The sequence below is a fragment of the Capra hircus genome, chromosome 16 (genome assembly GCF_001704415.2).
Source record: "Capra hircus breed San Clemente chromosome 16, ASM170441v1, whole genome shotgun sequence".
NCBI classification, from domain to species: domain Eukaryota; kingdom Metazoa; phylum Chordata; class Mammalia; order Artiodactyla; family Bovidae; genus Capra; species Capra hircus.
The window spans coordinates 4,959,417-4,977,652 of NC_030823.1; the positions used below are offsets into that span (position 1 = coordinate 4,959,417).

Genomic DNA, 18,236 nt, shown 5'->3' on the forward strand with positions numbered 1-18,236 from the left:
ATTCTTTCAATTTTACCTGTATATGTGAGTGCTCAATTACTCAGTTGTGTCCAACTCAGTGTGACCCCATGGTCTGTAGCCGTCCAGGCTCTTCAATCCATGGGATATTTCAGGCAAGAATACTGGAGTGGGTTGTCATTTCCTTCTCCAAAGGATCTTCTCAAGACAGGGATGCAACCCAAACTTCTTGCATCTCCTGACATTGGCAGGTGGATTCTTTACCACTGATTCGCCTGGAAAGCCCCTTCTTTGACTTTAGCTGCATCTATTCTGGACATAAGCTTTTCAACTGGTTTGTGATAATAAGGTATTTTTCATTTTTGTTGTTTGTTTCTTTGTTTAAAGTCAAAGTAGCTTCTCAAGCCGCTCATTTACCACAGATGTTGCATTACTATTTATTTCTCCCCTCTCACATTTGCTCAGCCACTCTGCCTTAAATGGACATGCAGGTTTCTTCAATTCTAAACTCCTCTCTCTACCCTTTGTCCCAGTTTAGGCAATTGCTGTAGCATTCCCAGCCTACCCTAGTGATGCTGTCATTGGGCTGTCTGAGGCATCCACGTGGGATGTAGTACTTGTGTGGAACCCCCACAGACTTTTCCTGACAGGAGTCAACACTGTGGTTGTCAGGCCTGTGGTTCTTATTATGTTTGTAAGAAGCACCATGGCGACAAAAATCAGAAAACTCTGAAGAACAAGATTTATTACACATAGCTCTTGGAGTGTACTTAGCACCCCGGAGGAGGCCCACACAGTGAGGTCAAGGGTAGAAAAAGAGAGGGACAATGAACTTGGAGCTCTGGCTTTGTTAGGGTCTGAGATTGGGTGCCTATGGTTTTCAGGCTCACTCTTTATTGGTGAATTTCAAGTGCAAGAATGGAAATTAGGGCAAGGGATGGGGAAAGAAGTCAGTTACCTACGGCATTCTTGGACCAAAAAGGAGCCTTGCCCACACATGCATCAGGTGAAAGGCAGACAAATGTCTGTTCTGACTGTGGTGCCTGCAGTGGCCCCTGAATTACTCTAGCATCTCTTAGTCATATTCCAGGAGCCTGTGGAACCACCATCATAGACAATCACCCAGAGAGGAGAGTCCTTATATGAAAGTCCAGGTTTTCACAGGAGAAGTTTGAGCACAGCATGGGAGAAAGAAGAACATGAGTTTGAACTCATGAACTGGGTAATAGGAATGGCTTGACCTTACCTACATTGCCCTCCTTAACAAGGAAGAACAGCTTAAGGCTAATAGAAAACTTTCCAGGCTCCCCTGATTTCTCCCACAGGGAAAACGGAGAGTGTGTGAATGATCTTGTATCTTTCACTCCATCCAGAGTATTTAATACTGAGCTATTTGACTGGTAGTTATGAAGAGGCTATGAAATTAGTAGACAGGACACTTACAGAGCTTTGAAGGGAGGCTGATCCTACTAACTGCATTGCAGACTCCATTAGAGCACTCAGTCAAAAGCTGCTGGATTTGCTTCACCTTCACTGGTCCCATGAATGCTTTGTCTATTTCACTCATTCCTCACCTCCCTTACCATGGTGTGTCTCCTGTAGGCACAACTAACATTATAGGAAAAAGAAACTCTGATGGACAGCTCCTGATCATGCACAGAAATTTGGGTCAAATCTTTGGGCCGGGAAGAGAACAGAAAATTAGGAAATAGTGCTATCTTGAGAGGATGTCAGAACCCATCCCAGTGTAGCATCTAGACAAGGCACATGAGCTCAGAAATTCTACCAAAAGTTGGTGAAGCAGCATGAGCAGGTGTTCACATAGAAGAACTGAGACATACTTAGAATATCTAACAGAGCTGAAGGAAGTTGTCTCTCTTACAAAGGAGACTAGTACTTTCACTGAAAACACAATATAAACTTCAAGGAACATGAAATCAAAAGAACAAGATGCCAAAAAAATGTCATAAAAATCTTCAGGATTCACCCCAAGATTGGAGGCTTGTGATTTACCCATTGGAGAATTCAAAATAGCTGCTTTAAATAACTCAGTGTGCTGGAAAAAAATACAGGAAGACAATTGAACAAAACCAGGAAAAAAAAAGTACATGAACAAAATGAGCCATTTAATTAAAAGAAAGAAATATTAAATTAAAAAATCACCAGACAGAAATTCTAGTGCAGAAGAATCCAAGGTTGAAATGAAAATGCATTATAGAGCATTGACCACAGAATAAAATAAGTGGAGTCTGTGAGATAGACGACAGATACGTTGAAGTTATCCATTCATAGGAGAAGAAAAATCAAGATAACACACCCCTCAGAAAAGTTTAAAACAAATGAAAAAAATTGAGAAAAGCTACAAGATCTATGGTACATCATCAACAAAACTAGTCTGTGAATTGATGTTCCAAATGGAGAAAAGAGGGAGATGGGGGCAGAAAGCATATTTAAAGAAAGAACTGTTGAAAACTTCCCAAATCAAGAGTTTGCATGTCTAAGTTCATGAGGTTTTTAGGTGACCAAACAAAACCAACATAAAAAGTTCCTCCCCAACACATATTATAATAAAGATGCAACAATCAAAGAAAAAAAAAGTTTTAAAAGCATCATGAGAAAAGAAACCTTGGAACTTATAAAGTAGTATGACTTTAAGCAGATTTCTCAGCAGAAACCTAACGGGCCAAGAGAAAAAGGGATTACATATCCTAGGTGCTAAAAGTGAAAACTGTCAACCAAGAATACTTTATTTGGAAAATGTCATTCAGAAATGAATGGAAGATGAAGATTTCCCCAGAACAACAAATATTGAGGGAATTGAACACAGCTAGACATTCCATGGGCAGAGAATCCTGGTAGGCTGCAGTCCATGGGGTCGCTAAGAGTCGGACACGACTGAGAGACTTTACTTTCACTTTTCACTTTCATGCATTGGAGAAGGAAATGGCAACCCACTCCAGTATTCTTGACTGGAGAATCCCAGGGACAGGGGATTCTATCCCTGGTGGGCTTCTATCTATGGAGTCGCAGAGTCGGACTCTACTGAAGCGACTTAGCAGCAGTAGCAGCAGACACTCCTTACTAGAAACACCAAAAGGAGGTATTCAAGCTGAAGTAAAAGAATGCTAATTAATATCATGAAAATACAAACCACTCAGGTAAATGTAAATGTGCAGTCATTTTCAGAACATTGCAATGCTGTAATATGTTGTGATGTTAGACTTTTTCCCTCCACTCTTCTGTTGCATCCATGTTGAGAATCAACTACCAATTTAGCCTCATTATTTTTAGTTAATATTCCAGTGTGTGTTTCCAACATTGTTGGAGATTTGGAATAATGTTACTTTACGCTGAGATTTTGCGATTTTCAGCATATATAATAGGATAAGGGTCATTCAGCAATGAAAATGGATCATAAACACAGGTGACTAGTCTGTTGCTGTAATTTTCAATTTCAGTTGAGAAAAAGATTTGACTTTCTATTTCTGTCACATGGAGAAAGAAATCTATGATTTTGAAATACTCATCAATCATTAAAAATAACTTCATAAATATTCAGCATATTTAGCTTTAAGACCACTTTTAGAAAGAATTCACTTTTTAATGAGAAGACAAGTGTTCCACTGGAGTATCAGGTGAAGTTTTGTCAAAGTTTCCCATGTATCTTTCATGCTTGCATACTCCTCTTCTGCTGTCTCTCTTGGTTAGAAATATGCCTATAGTCCTATCTCTAACTGATTAATAAACCATCTCCTGTATATCTGAGAATCAGGAAAAATTGAATTAAATAACATGCCTGCCTGCTCCTCAGAAAGAACACTGGTGATGGAGCCCCTCTTATAAGTGACCTGGGGCCTGAGCTGCTTTTAATTGTAACACTTAGGACTGGAGAGTAAGCTTCATTGTGTTGTAAATGTTGTTCACAAAGAAAATTGCCAAACAGACTTAAATAACATTGAACAAATTATGAGATGAATAATGCAGAATGATGCATATTCTATTCACACCTTGTATTTCGTGAAGTATCATAAAACTCATTAGAGGTTTCATTTACAAGAACTTGAAAATGAACGGATTATTAAGGAAAATAACAGACAAAAACACCATGATAAAGAACTTATAAGTTTATGTTTTTGGAATAAAATCTTTGTTTTTAATATGATTTAACTACTTAATATATTTATATAATTTAATTTTTTGCTTTTTATTAATTTTTATTGAAGTGTAGTTGCTTTACAATGTTGTGTTAGCTTCTGCGTACAGTAAATTCAATCAGTTATATGTTATATCCCATTTTGGGGAGATTTCCCTCCTATTTAAGTCACCAGAGGGCATTGAGTAGTGTTCCCTATGCTATACAGTAGGTTCTCATTAGTTATCTATTTTATGTACAATAGACAGGACATGGAAGCAAGCTAAACGTCCATCAACAGAAAAAAGGATACAGAAGAAGTGGTACATATATACAATGAAATATTACTCAGCCATAGAAAGGAATGGAGTCACTAATATACTGAAATTAGAATTTGTGCTTACAAGTTCCACCAAGCAAGTTACTACTGATCAAATTACATGAGATTGAAAAATTATATATGAAGCTGAGTTCCATAAGCAATTTTTGAAATTTAGGAGAAAATACCCATCCTAAAGATTTCTGCCTTTTGGATTGGAATAATTTGCGTGATCTACATAGCAAATAGTCATCGCATGAATTAATTTGGTCCCAAACTTGAAACCTGTGCAAATGTTCACATTCATTTGCTTGTTGACCTTAAGCATCCCTTCATTATTAATTCATAATCTTAAAACATTAAAATAAAAACAATTTTAAATTTTATTTAAAATAAAAATAATTCCAAGTTGCTAGTTAATATATTTTTTCAAGAAATGTAATGAAACATAAGAAAACTAAATCCAAAGTGCTTTGTATACAATTTTAACTTTTAAGCAAATCTTTTTCATGATCACAAAAAATCAGCAAATACTTGAAATAAGAAAATGAGTACTTAAAGTTACAACATGTTTCCTATATATAAACTTAGAGTCTTTGAGACACTATGTTGTATATCAAATCATTCTATATCCAATATAATGCCATGATAACAATTTTTTTTCTAGCTCCAGGATAAGTTAAATATTGACTCAAATAGCATTTTATATAGGCACCTATTTCAAAAATTCAGTGCAAGTGGATGTTCTTTATGAATCTGACAAAATATCAGTATAGGTCTTTGGTAGTATTTGTTAATGATTTATTAGTGACAATAGTTAAGTGAGATGAACAGAATAAGGAAAAGTCAAGTAGTCAAAGAAAAGTGATTTCAAAAGGAAACTCTGAAAAGATAAAATGAAATAAGGATATGAAGTCAAAACACACTAGAGGTTTGAGAATTAGCTCTATTTAAAGATTTGTTCAGAGTGTTGAGGGACACAAAACCAGTAGTATTCTTCAAGGAATGGTCACCAAAGGAAGATGTGTATTCAAAAGGAGAAGAGGTGGCTGCTGGCAACATCCTTTGATGGACTGGTTTCTGGAAGGAAAGCAAACTAATTTTTTAGGAGAAAATAAGCATAGTAGGAAGAATGACAAGCTAGATTAGACAGAGTTGCAAAATAAACCTTGAGAGAAGAAAACTGGAATAAGGTCTATTGTAGCAAAGGGGGACTACATTAAACTGAGTACAGGTAGAGGATTAACCTTTGAAAGAAAAATTCTGTGATCAGAAGAATAATAATTGAAGCAACATTTTGGCATAAGGTAGAATGAAAAGTTAAATGAGGTGAGGTCATTTGAGGAGATAAAAAAGGAAAAAGATGAGGTTTGGTCTTGAAGAACTGGCAATACCTAGGACAGGAATGTGTTCATTAAAATGTAGGGATTAATAAGCAATTAAATTTACTGATTGACTAGATAAACTCCTATTGAATCTGTCACCTCATCTTTTGAGTATGGAAAACATGTCAGGGAACAAAACAGCTATGGACCCCCACCCTCACAGAGCCTGAGCCGAAGCCCTACCTTCTTTTTGGAATAATTAATAAGGAGAAATATAATGAACAAGTAAGGATGGATATTCAGGGCACTCTTTGAATGAAAACCAAGAAAAACTCCAGAAAAGAGTCCACTCCAAGAGAAAAATGAAAGAGGGCAGGTAGGATTAATTCTACTGGTCAGTCATCAAAGACTTAGTCATTTAAAGGTCAGGAGGAGTCTCTTACAAAGAAATGTGTCAGTCAGGGTAGGTTCCTAGCCTCAACCTAAATGCCTACCATGACAGAGTTACCTATTGACAGGGAGGGCTTGAGTCCACCCTCCTCCAGCACAGTAACTTCTCTTTGCTGCTTTTTTTTTTTTTAAATTTTACTTTATTTTACTTTACAATACTGTATTGGTTTTGACATACATCAACATGAATCCACCACAGGTATATATGAGTTCCCAATCCTGAACCCTACTCCCACCTCCCTCCCCATATCATCTCTCTGGGTATTCCCAGTGCACCAGCCCCTAGTATCCTGTATCCTGCATTGAACCTAAACTGGCAATTCATTTCTTACATGATATTATACATGTTTCAATGCCATTCTCCCAAATCATCCCACCCTCTCCCTCTCCCACAAAGTCCAAAAATCTGTTCTATACATCTGTGTCTCTTTTTCTGTCTTGTGTACAAGGTTATTGTTACCATCTTTCTAAATTCCATATATATGTGTTAGTATATTGTATTGGTGTTTTTCTTTCTGGCTTACTTCACTCTGTATAATCGGCTCCAGTTTCATCCATCTCATCAGAACTTATTCAAATGTATTATTTTTAACAGCTGAGTAATACTCCATTGTGTATATGTACCACAGCTTTCTTATCCATTCGTCTGCTGATGGACATCTAGGTTGCTTCCATGTCCTGGCTATTATAAACAGTGCTGCAATGAACATTGGGGTACATGTGTCCCTTTCAATTCTGGTTTCCTCAGTGTGTATGCCCAGAAGTGGGATTGCTGGATCATAAGGCAGTTCTATTTCCAGTTTTTTAAGGAATCTCCACACTGTTCTCTATAGAGGTTGTACTAGCTTGCATTCCCACCAACAGTGTAAGAGGGGTCCCTTTTCTCCACACCCCCTCCAGCATTTATTGCTTCTAGACTTTTGGATCACAGCCATTCTGACTGGTATGAAATGGTACCTCATTGTGGATTTGATTTGCATTTCTCTGATAATGAGTGATGTTGGGCATCTTTTCATGTGTTTGTTAGCCATCTGTATGTCTTCTTCAGAGAAATGTCTGTTTAGTTCTTTGGCCCATTTTTTGATTGGGTCGTTTATTTTTCTGGTATTGAGCTGCATGAGTTGCTTGTATATTTTTGAGATTAGTTCTTTGTCAGTTGCTTCATTTGCTATTATTTTCTCCCATTCCAAAGGCTGTCTTTTCACCTTGCTTATAGTTTCCTTTGTTGTGCAGAAGGTTTTGATTTTAATTAGATCTCATTTGTTTATTTTTGTTTTTATTTCCAGTATTCTGGGAGGTGGGTCACAGAGGATCCTGCTGTGATGTATGCCGGAGAGTGTTTTGCCTATGTTCTCCTCTAAGAGTTTTATAGTTTCTGGTCTTACATTTAGATCTTTAATCCATTTTGAGTTTATTTTTGTGTATGGTGTTAGAAACTGTTCTAGTTTCATTCTTTTACAAGTGGTTGACCAGTTATCCCTGCACCACTTGTTAAAGAGATTATCTTTAATCCACTATATATTCTTGCCTCCTTTGTCAAAGATAAGGTGTCCATAGGTGTGTGAATTTATCTCTGGGCTTTCTATGTTGTTCCATTGATCTATATGTCTGTCTTTGTGCCAGTACCATACTGTCTTGATGACTGTGGCTTTGTAGTAGAGCCTGAAGTCAGGCAAGTTGGTTCCTCCAGTTCCATTCTTCTTACTCAAGATTGCTTTGGCTATTCAAGGCTTTTTGTATTTCCATACAAATTGTGAAATTATTTGTTCTAGTTCTGTGAAAAATACCACTAGTAGCTTAATAGGGATTGCATTGAATCTGTAGATTGCTTTGGGTAGTTCACAATATTGATTCTTCCAATCCATGAACATGATATATTTTTCCATTTATTAGTGTCTTCTTTGATTTCTTTCATCAGTGTTTTATAGTATTCTATATATAGGCCTTTAGTTTCTTTAGGTAGATATATTTCTAAGCATTTTATTCTTTTTGATGCAATGGTGAAAGGAATTGTTTACTTAATTTCTTTTCTACTTTCTCATTATTAGTGTATAGGAATGCAAGGGTTTTCTGTGTGTTGATTTTATATTCTGCAACTTTACTATATTCATTGATGAGCTCTAGTAGTTTTCTGGTGGAGTCTTTAAGGTTTTCTATGTAGAGGATCATGTCATCTGCAAACAGTGAGAGTTTTACTTCTTTTCCAATTTGGATTCCTTTTTCTGCTCTGATTTCTGTGGCCAAAACTTCCAGAACTATGTTGAATAGTAGCAGTGAAAGTGGGCACCCTTGTCTTGTTCCTGACTTTAGGGGAAATGCTTTCAATTTTTCACCATTGAGGATAATGTTTGCTGTGGGTTTGTCATAGATAGCTTTTATTATGTTGAGGTATGTTCCTTCTATTCCTGCTTTCTGGAGAGTTTTTATCATAAATGGATGTTGAATTTTGTCAAAGGCCTTCTCTGCATCTATTGAGATAATCATATGGTTTTTATTTTTCAATTTGTTAATGTGGTGAATTACATTGATTGATTTGCAGATATTGAAGAATCCTTGCATCCCTGGGATAAAGCCCAATTGGTCATGGTGTATGATCTTTTTAATGTGTTGTTGGATTCTGATTGCCAGAATTTTGTTAAGGATTTTTGCATCTATGTTCATCAGTGATATTGGCCTGTAGTTTTCTTTTTTTGTGGCATCTTTGTCAGGTTTTGGTGTTAGGGTGATTGCGGCCTCATAGAATGAGTTTGGAAGTTTACCGTCCTCTGCAATTTTCTGGAAGAGTTTGAGTAGGATAGGTGTTAAAATTTTTGGTAGAATTCAGCTGTGAAGCTGTCTGGATCTGGGCTTTTGTTTGTTGGAAGATTTCTGATTAGTTTCAATTTCCGTGCTTGTGATGTGTCTGTTAAGATTTCTATTTCTTCCTGGTTCAGTTTTGGAAAGTTGTACTTTTCTAAGAATTTGTCCATTTCTTCCAAGTTGTCCATTTTATTGGCATATAATTGCTGATAGTAGTCTCTTATGATCCTTTGTTTTTCTGTGTTGTCTGTTGTGATCTCTCCATTTTCATTTCTAATTTTATTGATTTGATTTTTCTCCCTTTGTTTCTTGATGAGTCTGGCTAATGGTTTGTCAGTTTTATTTATCCTTTCAAAGAATCAGCTTTTGGCTTTGTTGATTTTTTCTATGGTCTCTTTTGTTTCTTTTGCATTTATTTCTGCCCTAATTTTTAAGATTTCTTTCCTTCTACTAACCTGGGGGTTCTCCATTTCTTCCTTTTCTAGTTGCTCTAGGTGTAGAGTTAGGTTATTTATTTGACTTTTTCTTGTTTCTTGAGGTATGCATGTATTGCTAGGAACTTTCCCCTTAGCACTGCTTTTATAGTGTCCCACAGGTTTTGAGTTTTTGTGTTTTTATCTTCATGCGTATTTTGATTTCTTTTTTGATTTCCTCTGTGATTTGTTGGTTATTCAGAAGCATGTTGTTCAGCCTCCTTATATTGGAATTTTTAATAGTTTTTCTCCTGTAATTGAGATCTAATCTTACTGCATTATGGTCAGAAAAGATGCTTGGAATGATTTCATTTTTTTTTTTTTTAATTTACCAAGGCTAGATTTATGACCCAGGATGTGATCTATCCTGGAGAAGTTTCCGTAAGCACTTGAGAAAAAGGTAAAATTCATTGTTTTGGGGTGAAATTACCTATAGATATCAGTTAGGTCTAACTGGTCTATTGTATCATTTAAAGTTTGTGTTTCTTTGTTAATTTTCTGTTCAGTTGATCTATCCATAGGTGTGAGTAGGGTATTAAAGTCTCCCACTATTATTGTGTTATTGTTAATTTCCCCTTTCATACTTGTTAGCATTTGTCTTACATATTGCAGTGCTCCTATGTTGGGTGCATATATATTTATAATTGTTTTATCTTCTTCTTGGATTGATCCTTTGATCATTATGTAGTGTCCTTTTTTATCTCTTTTCACAGCCTTTGTTTTAAAGGCTATTTTATCTGATACGAGTATTGCTACTCCTGCTTTCTTTTGGTCTCTATTTGCCTGGAATATGTTTTTCCAGCCCTTCACTTTCAGTCTGGATGTGTCCCCTGTTTTGAGGTGGGTCTCTTGTAGACAACATATATAGGGGTCTTGTTTTTGTATCCATTCAGCCAGTCTTTGTCTTTTGGTTGGGGCATTCAACCCATTTACATTTAAGGTAATTATTGATAAGTATGATCCCGTTGCCATTTACTTTATTGTTTTGGGTTCAGTTTTATACACCCTTTTTGTGTTTCCTGTCTAAAGAATATCCTTTAGCGTTTGTTGGAGAGCTCGTTTTGTGGTGCTGAATTCTCTCAGCTTTTGCTTGTCTGTAAAGCTTTTGATTTCTCCTTCATATTTGAATGAGATCCTTGCTGGGTACAGTAATCTGGGCTGTAGGTTATTTTGTTTCATCACTTTAAGTATGTCTTGCCATTCCCTCCTGGCCTGAAGAGTTTCTTTTGAAAGATGAGCTGTTATCCTCATGGGATTCCCCTTGTGTGTTATTTGTTGTTTTTCCCATGCTGCTTTTAATATTTGTTCTTTGTGTTTGATCTTTGTTAATTTGATTAATATGTGTCTTGGGGTGTTTCACCTTGGGTTTACCCTGTTTGGGACTCTCTGGGTTTCTTGGACTTGGGTGACTATTTTCTTCCCCATTTTAGGGAAGTTTTCAACTATTATCTCCTCAAGTATTTTCTCATGGTCTTTCTTTTTATCTTTTTCTTCTGGGATTCCAATAATTCGAATGCTGGAGCATTTCATATTGTCCTGGAAGTCTCTGAGATTGTCCTCATTTCTTTTAATTCTTTTTTCTTTTTTCCTCTCTGATTCATTTATTTCTACCATTTTATCTTCTACCTCACTAATCCGATCTTCTGCCTCCGTTATTTTACTATTTGTTGCCTCCAGAGTGTTTCTGATCTCATTTATTGCATTATTCATTATATATTGACTCTTTTTATTTCTTCTAGGTCCTTGTTAAACCTTTCTTGCATCTTCTCAATCCTTGTCTCCAGGCTATTTATCTGTGATTCCATTTTTCTTTCAAGATTTTGGATCATTTTCACTATCATTATTTGGAATTCTTTATCAGGCAGATTCCCTATTTCTTCCTCTTTTGTTTGGTTTAGTGGGTATTTATCCCATTCCTTTACCTGTTGGTTATTCCTCTGTCTCTTCATCTTGTTTATATTGCTGCATTTGGGGTGGCCTTTCTGTATTCTGGCAGTTTGTGTAGTTATTTTTATTACGGATTTCCTCACTGTGGGTGGGGTTGTATCAGTGGCTTTTCAAGGTTTCTTGGTTAGGGAAGCTTGTGTCGGTGTTCTGGTGGTTGGAGCTGGATTTCTTCTCTCTGGAGTGGAATGAAGTGTCCAGTAATGAGTTATGAGATGTCAGTGGTTTGGGAGTAACTTTGAACTGCCTGTATATTGAAGCTCAGGGCTATGTTCCTGTGTTGATGGAGAATTTGCATGGTATGACTTGCTCTGGAACTTGTTGGCCCTTGGATGGTGCTTGGATTCACTGTAGGCATGGAAGCATTTGATGAGCTCCTATCGATTAATGTTCCCTGGAGTCAGGAGTTCCTGATGTTCTCAGGATTTGGACTTAAGCCTCCTGCTTCTGGTTTTAAGTTTTAGTTTTTACAGTAGTTTCAAGACTTCTCCTTCTATACCACACCATTAATAAAACATCTAGGTTAAAGATGAAAAGTTTCTCCACATTGAGGGACACCCAGAGAGGTTCACAGAGTTACATGGAGAAGAGAAGAGGGTGGGGGGAGTTAGAGGTGACCCGAATGAGATGAGGTGGAATCAGAAGAGGAGAGAACATGCTAGCCAGTAATCACTTCCTTATGTGCACTCCACAGTCTGGACCGCTCAGAGATGTTCACGGAGTTATATAGAGAAGAGGAGAAGGAGGAAGGAGACAGAGGTGGCCAGAAGGATAAAAGAGGTGAATGAAAAGGAGAGAGACAGATCCAGCCAGTAATCAGTTCCCTAAGTGTTCTCCACCGTCTGGAACACACAGAGATTCACAAAGTTGGGTAGAGAAGAGAAGGGGGAGGGAGCAGATAGAGGCAACCTGGTGGAGGAAAAGGAGAGTCCAAAGGAGGAGAGAGCAGTCAAGCCAGTAATCTCACTCTCAAGTAAAAATGGGTACTGGTGATTGGGTTTTTGAAGGTACAAGATTGATAACAAATACCAAAAAGCAAAGATTAAAAATCTAGAGTAGAAGTTGGATTTTCAAAAATACAATATTAAAGAAAAAAAAAGAAGAAGAGAAATAAAAAACAAAGTTTTTTTGAAGTTTGTTTTAAACTTAATATATGAAGTTTGTGTTAAAAATAGGGTATTTTTTTGAAAAGTAATAGTAGGTTATAAAAATGAAAATTAAAGGAGAAATAGAGGACTTAAAAATTAAAAAAAATGTTAAAAAAAGAAGAAAAAGAAAAGCAGAAAAAAAAAAAAAAAGAATGATCGTAAAAATAGTAAAGATATATCCAGGACTTTCTCTGGTGTTGTTGTGGGCAGTGTGGGGTCAGTTCATTTTTGGATAGTTCCTTGGTCTGGGTTATATTTCTCAAGATCTATAGGCCCCTTCCTATGTAGTCGGTACTAACGACAAGGTTTTAATTTATTGCACCTATCACTTCTAAGGCAGTTCCCTCTGTTTTAGCTTCTTCTGTTTGCTAGTCTCTTCAGTGTATGATTTCTGCCCTGACACAAGGGGGGCAGTGGTGGAGACTTTTTTTTTTAGGCTCACTTGTTCAGTCGCACTGTAGGGAGGGAGGGATGCTGCAAACAAATAACACTGGCATGTGCTTGCAGTGTCTCAGCCACGCCGAGCCTGTCCCCGCTCATGGCACACACAGCTCAGGCTCTAGGTTGCTCCGCCGGGAACCGTCTGAGGCCGGCCCTGGGCTGCATGCACCTCCCAGGTCTAAGCCGCTCAGGCTCAGGCACTCAGGTAGTCCTCAGAGGTGCAGACTCGGTTGGGCCTGTGTTTTGTGCCCTTCCCAGGTCCGAGTAGCTCGGGTGTTTGGTGAGCGCGGTCGCTGCGACTTATCGCCTCTCCAATCCCTGCTGCTCAGTGTTCTGGGTGTACCGCTGGCGCACCTTCTCAGGAGGATGGTGACTGTCCAGAACCCCAAGAAGTCTTAGTCAGCAAAGAAGCCTGTTTGTAGTTTGGTAGTTAATGTCTCTCTGGGGCTGCTATTGCCCCCTTCCAGCCCTTCCAGCTCTGGCTGCCTGTCACTGGAGGGGGATGGTCTGCAGCCGGCTAATTCTGTTCCATCCTTTGTTTTGTGAGTGGTCCTGGTGGTGTCTTATGTTAGAGCTTTTCGCGTGGTAGCTATACCACAGTCTGGTTTGCTAGTCCAAGTTAGTTTGTTCTGGTTACACTCGGGCATTCAGGCCTGATCCTTAAAAAGCCATGCAGCCCGTGCCTCCCTGCCCAGCCCCCACTTGCCAGTGGCGAATGCAGGTGTCTGCACTGCTTTTCCGCTGTGGGAGTTACCATTGGGCTCGTAATCTGTGGGTTTTAATTATTTGTTTATTTTTCCTCCCTGTTATGTTGCCCACTGTGCTTCCAGGGCTCGCCACAGACTTGGCAGCAAGAGTGTTTCCTGGTGTTTGGAAACTTCTCTCTTTTTAGGACTCCTTTCCTGGGACGGAGCTCCTTCCCTACCTCTTTTGTCTCTTTTTTTGTCTTTTATATTTTTTCCTACCTGTTTTCGAAGACAATGAGCTGCTTTTCTGGGTGCCTACTGTCCTCTGCTGGCAATCAGAAGTTGTTTTGTGGAATTTACTCAGCGTTGAAGTGTTCTTTTGATGAATTTGTGGGGGAGAAAGTGGTCTCCTCGTCCTATTCCTCCGCCATCTTAGGACCGCCCCCTCTCTTTGCTGCTTTTGAAACATATTTAGGAATGATCATTTTTAAAAGCTTTGAGAGAGGCAAAATTCCTACAGGAATGTATCAAATGGGTATTTTCTCAACTTTGGTTCCTTATATCACAGGTTCTAAAAGAAAGAGAGTCATATCAAAGCAAAAATAGTATTTCTGCAATGATAGTTGTTTTTTTTTTGTAACTAGTATTCATATTTTAGTCACATGCATACCTATCAGTAAGATTTAGTTTCACACTTAAGACAAATGATGTTCATATAAAGACAGAGATGTAAATAATTCTATTGCTAGTTTACCTTTTTTCTCTTTAAATACATATCAAACTATAAACAGTTGTTTTTGATCATAATAATTTAAAATCTGACATTTGCAAGGATAACTCTAAATTTCAACATTATGGTGTAAATACTCAATGTCAATTTGAGACGTGTATTCTGATTAACGCACTGAAGAGTTTGGGCACACCTCCACTAACACACGTGATTAATCTGGGTCCAATCAATAACCTCAGATACACAGATGACACCCCCTCATGGCAGAAAGTGAAGAAGAACTAAAGAGCCTCTTGATGAAAGTGAAAGAGGAGAGTGAAATAGCTGGCTTAAAGCTCTACATTCAGAAAACCAAGATCATGGCATCTGGTCCCATCACTTCATGGCAAATAGATGGGAAAACTGTGGAAACACTGGCAGACTTTATTTTGGGGGCTCCAAAATCACTGCAGATGGTGACTACAGCCATGAAATTAAAAGAGTTTACTCCTTGGAAGGGAAGTTATGACCAACCTATACAGCATATTAAAAAGCAGAGACATTACTTTGCCAACAAAGATCCATCTAGTCAAGGCTATGGTCTTTCCAGTGGTCATGTATGGATGTGAGATTTGGACTATAAACAAATCTGAGCATCAAAGAATTGATGCTCTTGAACTGTGGCGTTGGAGAAGACTCTTGATAGTCCCTTGGACTGCAAGCAGATCCAACTAGTCCATCCTAAAGGAGATCAGTCCTGAGCATTCATTGGAAGGATTGATGTTGAAGCTGAAACTCCAATACTTTGCCCACCTGATGCAAAGAACTGACTCATTTGAAAAGACTCTGATGTTGGGAAAGATTAAAGGTGAGAGGAGAAGGGGATGAGAGAGGATGAGATGGTTGGATGGCATCACTGACTCAATGGACATGAGTTTGGGTGAACTCTGGGAGTTGGTGTTGGACAGGGACGCCAGGCTTGCTGCAGTCCATGGGGGTGGCAAAGAGTAGGACATGACTGAGAGACTGAACTGTACTGAACCGAATCATTGTAAATGCTTTTCTGCAGCTGAACTCTACCATGTCTACATGGTGATAACGAGGAGTAAGAGGCTTGACATCACCGTGGTCAAGGTCAGGTATATCTCCACAAGTGCACTCCTTCTCTGAAAACTCATAAAAATATTTGTCTTTGAAATATTATTTTAAAGTACATATGGATACAAATAAAAGTGTTGATTTACCTTTCAGTATTACTATTTAATACATTACCAATACACACAGGTAAAGTTGTCTATTCTCCATCAACTGAATTTTATGAGAACCCTTCATAAGAAATCTGGGGTTGCAAGCATATTCCACGACCTCATTGTATCCATATTCTTTTTTGTTTGTTTCTTTCCCTTTCCTACTGAGAAGTTTAGGAGGTGGAGCACATGATTTTACTTTCCCTACTGTAAAAATATTGTTCAAATAGTGATCACATTGTCTGTTTTATAACTGAAAACTACAGCTAATGCAGAGATTTATATCATTAAATTGTCTTTTATTATATAATTTACTTTAACATTCTTAAACAATGAAAAAAACATGAAAAAAAGTTTACACAAGACTCATGTTTCTTAATTCTATTACTCATCCTGAACTAGCATATTGAAGCCCATGTAAGCCCAGAAAACATGTTCAATAATCTAGACCATCTAAATAAGCATACAAACCAATTACTCAGTCTGGGTGTGTAAATTTTAGCAATATTCTTATCCCACAGAAACATTGTGAAACTTTTGAAAAAATATCATTTGAGACAAGCATTTAAACAATATAACTTTGATTCAAATGATTTAATACATATGAGTGAACTGACAATAAGCTAATTGAACACGGTTTAGACACATTTGAGGACACTTGAGATAAAATTCATATTATATATACTGTCCAATATTAATGGTGGAATTGTAGGAAAAAGGAAAACTAACAAGAAGTTTTGACAGTGTCGGTTCCTTATGCGTTTCTGTGGATACTCCACCACACATTTCAAGAAGCACCTGGAGATTAATTTCTTAAATAAGGAAAACTGAATTATCTACTACTCAATACATGTCCTTGGTGGATATATCTCTGGTTTAAAGCGTTAGATTATAGATGCACTGGAAGTGGACAGAAAATTAACAGAGGGAAATAAAGAGGTTGATATCTGAAATCCCAACTCTTGTTTCCGCAACTGTCAGATATTTACCTTTACATGTTGGAGGTTTAGGGGGCCATCCAAAGTGGTAACACTGAACTGAATCTGCTCTGACCATAATGCAGCCTTGTCTGCAGGAGAATTTCAGCACATCTCCAACCTTAAATGTGTCTTTCCTGGGATAAGCGTCTAAGTATATGTCTATTTTGGGAATCCTGCATTCTTCCTATAGAAAAAAAAATAATTTAGTAAGAATATTTAATCATTGCAAAATAGATATTATTTGTCTTGTGTAATATCGGGCTCTGGGTACTGTATACACAGAAGGACAGCACGTTAATGCTCTTCCTTGAAAATATTGCATATTAGGTTTTATACACCCTCTCACTCATCAGGGACTCTGAGAAATATTAAGTTATTGAGCAGCAACATATGTGTCCTAATAATTCATTTGTAAAGTCAACTTGTTAATACTGGGTGTAATTTTATCACTGACATTTACAAAATGTAATTGTAAAATTTTTGTCTCAAAATGTAAATTCTTTAAGAATTAAAAAAAAAGAATGCTACAATTTAAAAAAATGTTATTTTAAATAACATAATTGGAAAGGTAGAACACTGAGACACATTTGTATTTGAGTCATGGGAACATTAAAATCACTTAATTTTATCCACAAGTGTATAAATCAATTTGAAACATGATCAAATTGAAACATCAAACAAAATGTGTAAACATGTTCAAGGTCACATAGGCTTATTTTAGGTGTCTTCATTATGTATATGATATATACACATCTTACTTTACCTATAAATGATCTTAAATATTATTATATGTTTAATTATTCTGATTCATTTAAAAAATGTGTAAACTTATCATTGAACATTTGTAAAATCTATAAAATTTGTGACATTGCTTTATGTGTGTTAGTCACTCAGTCCTGTCTGATTCTTTGTGACCTTATGGAGTGTAGCCAGCCAGGGTCCTCTGTCCATGGAATTCTCCAGGCAAGAATACTGGAATGGGTAGCCATTCCTTTCTCCAGGGGATCTTCCTAAACCAGGGATCAAACATGGCTCTCTCACATTGCAGGCAAATTCTTTTCATCTCAGTCACCAAAGATTGCTACATATTATCAAAAATTACACTATTCTTATTTGGAATCTTCTTATTTTGGTAAGTAATTTGAAAAACTCAAAATTGGAATTTAAGAATTAGAATCTCACCAAAAAGAAAGATCATACTATCTAAAAGCCTATACCTTATCATAAAATTATATGTAAGCTAACTAGTTTTAAAAGTAATACCAACAACAACAAAAAAAGAACTCTCAATAAATTTGGTTCAGCTTTAGTTTAACTGTTGAGTTTTGTAGCTTGACTGAGAGGTTACTCTTGACGAGAACCATTGGGATTCCTTTCCTAAAATTCTATTCCAAACTTCCACATAGCAATAATTGTTATGTGACTTTGTTTAGATATTTTTGGCTTATATTGTATAATATTCCTATTTTAGCATATTGTATAAAATGATGCTTTAACAACAACAGTTTGATCTCTGGTTCTTCTGCCTTTTCTAAAGCCAGCTTGAACATCTGGAAGTTCACAACTCACATGCTATTGAAGATGGTTTGGAGAATTTTGAACATTATTATACTAGCGTGTGAGAG

At 37.2% G+C, this 18,236-nt stretch overlaps 1 pseudogene; it reads right to left on the reverse strand.

The window, feature by feature from the left end:
* LOC108633330 overlaps window positions 1–666 on the reverse strand; it is a 36,264-nt pseudogene extending 35,598 nt beyond the window's left edge.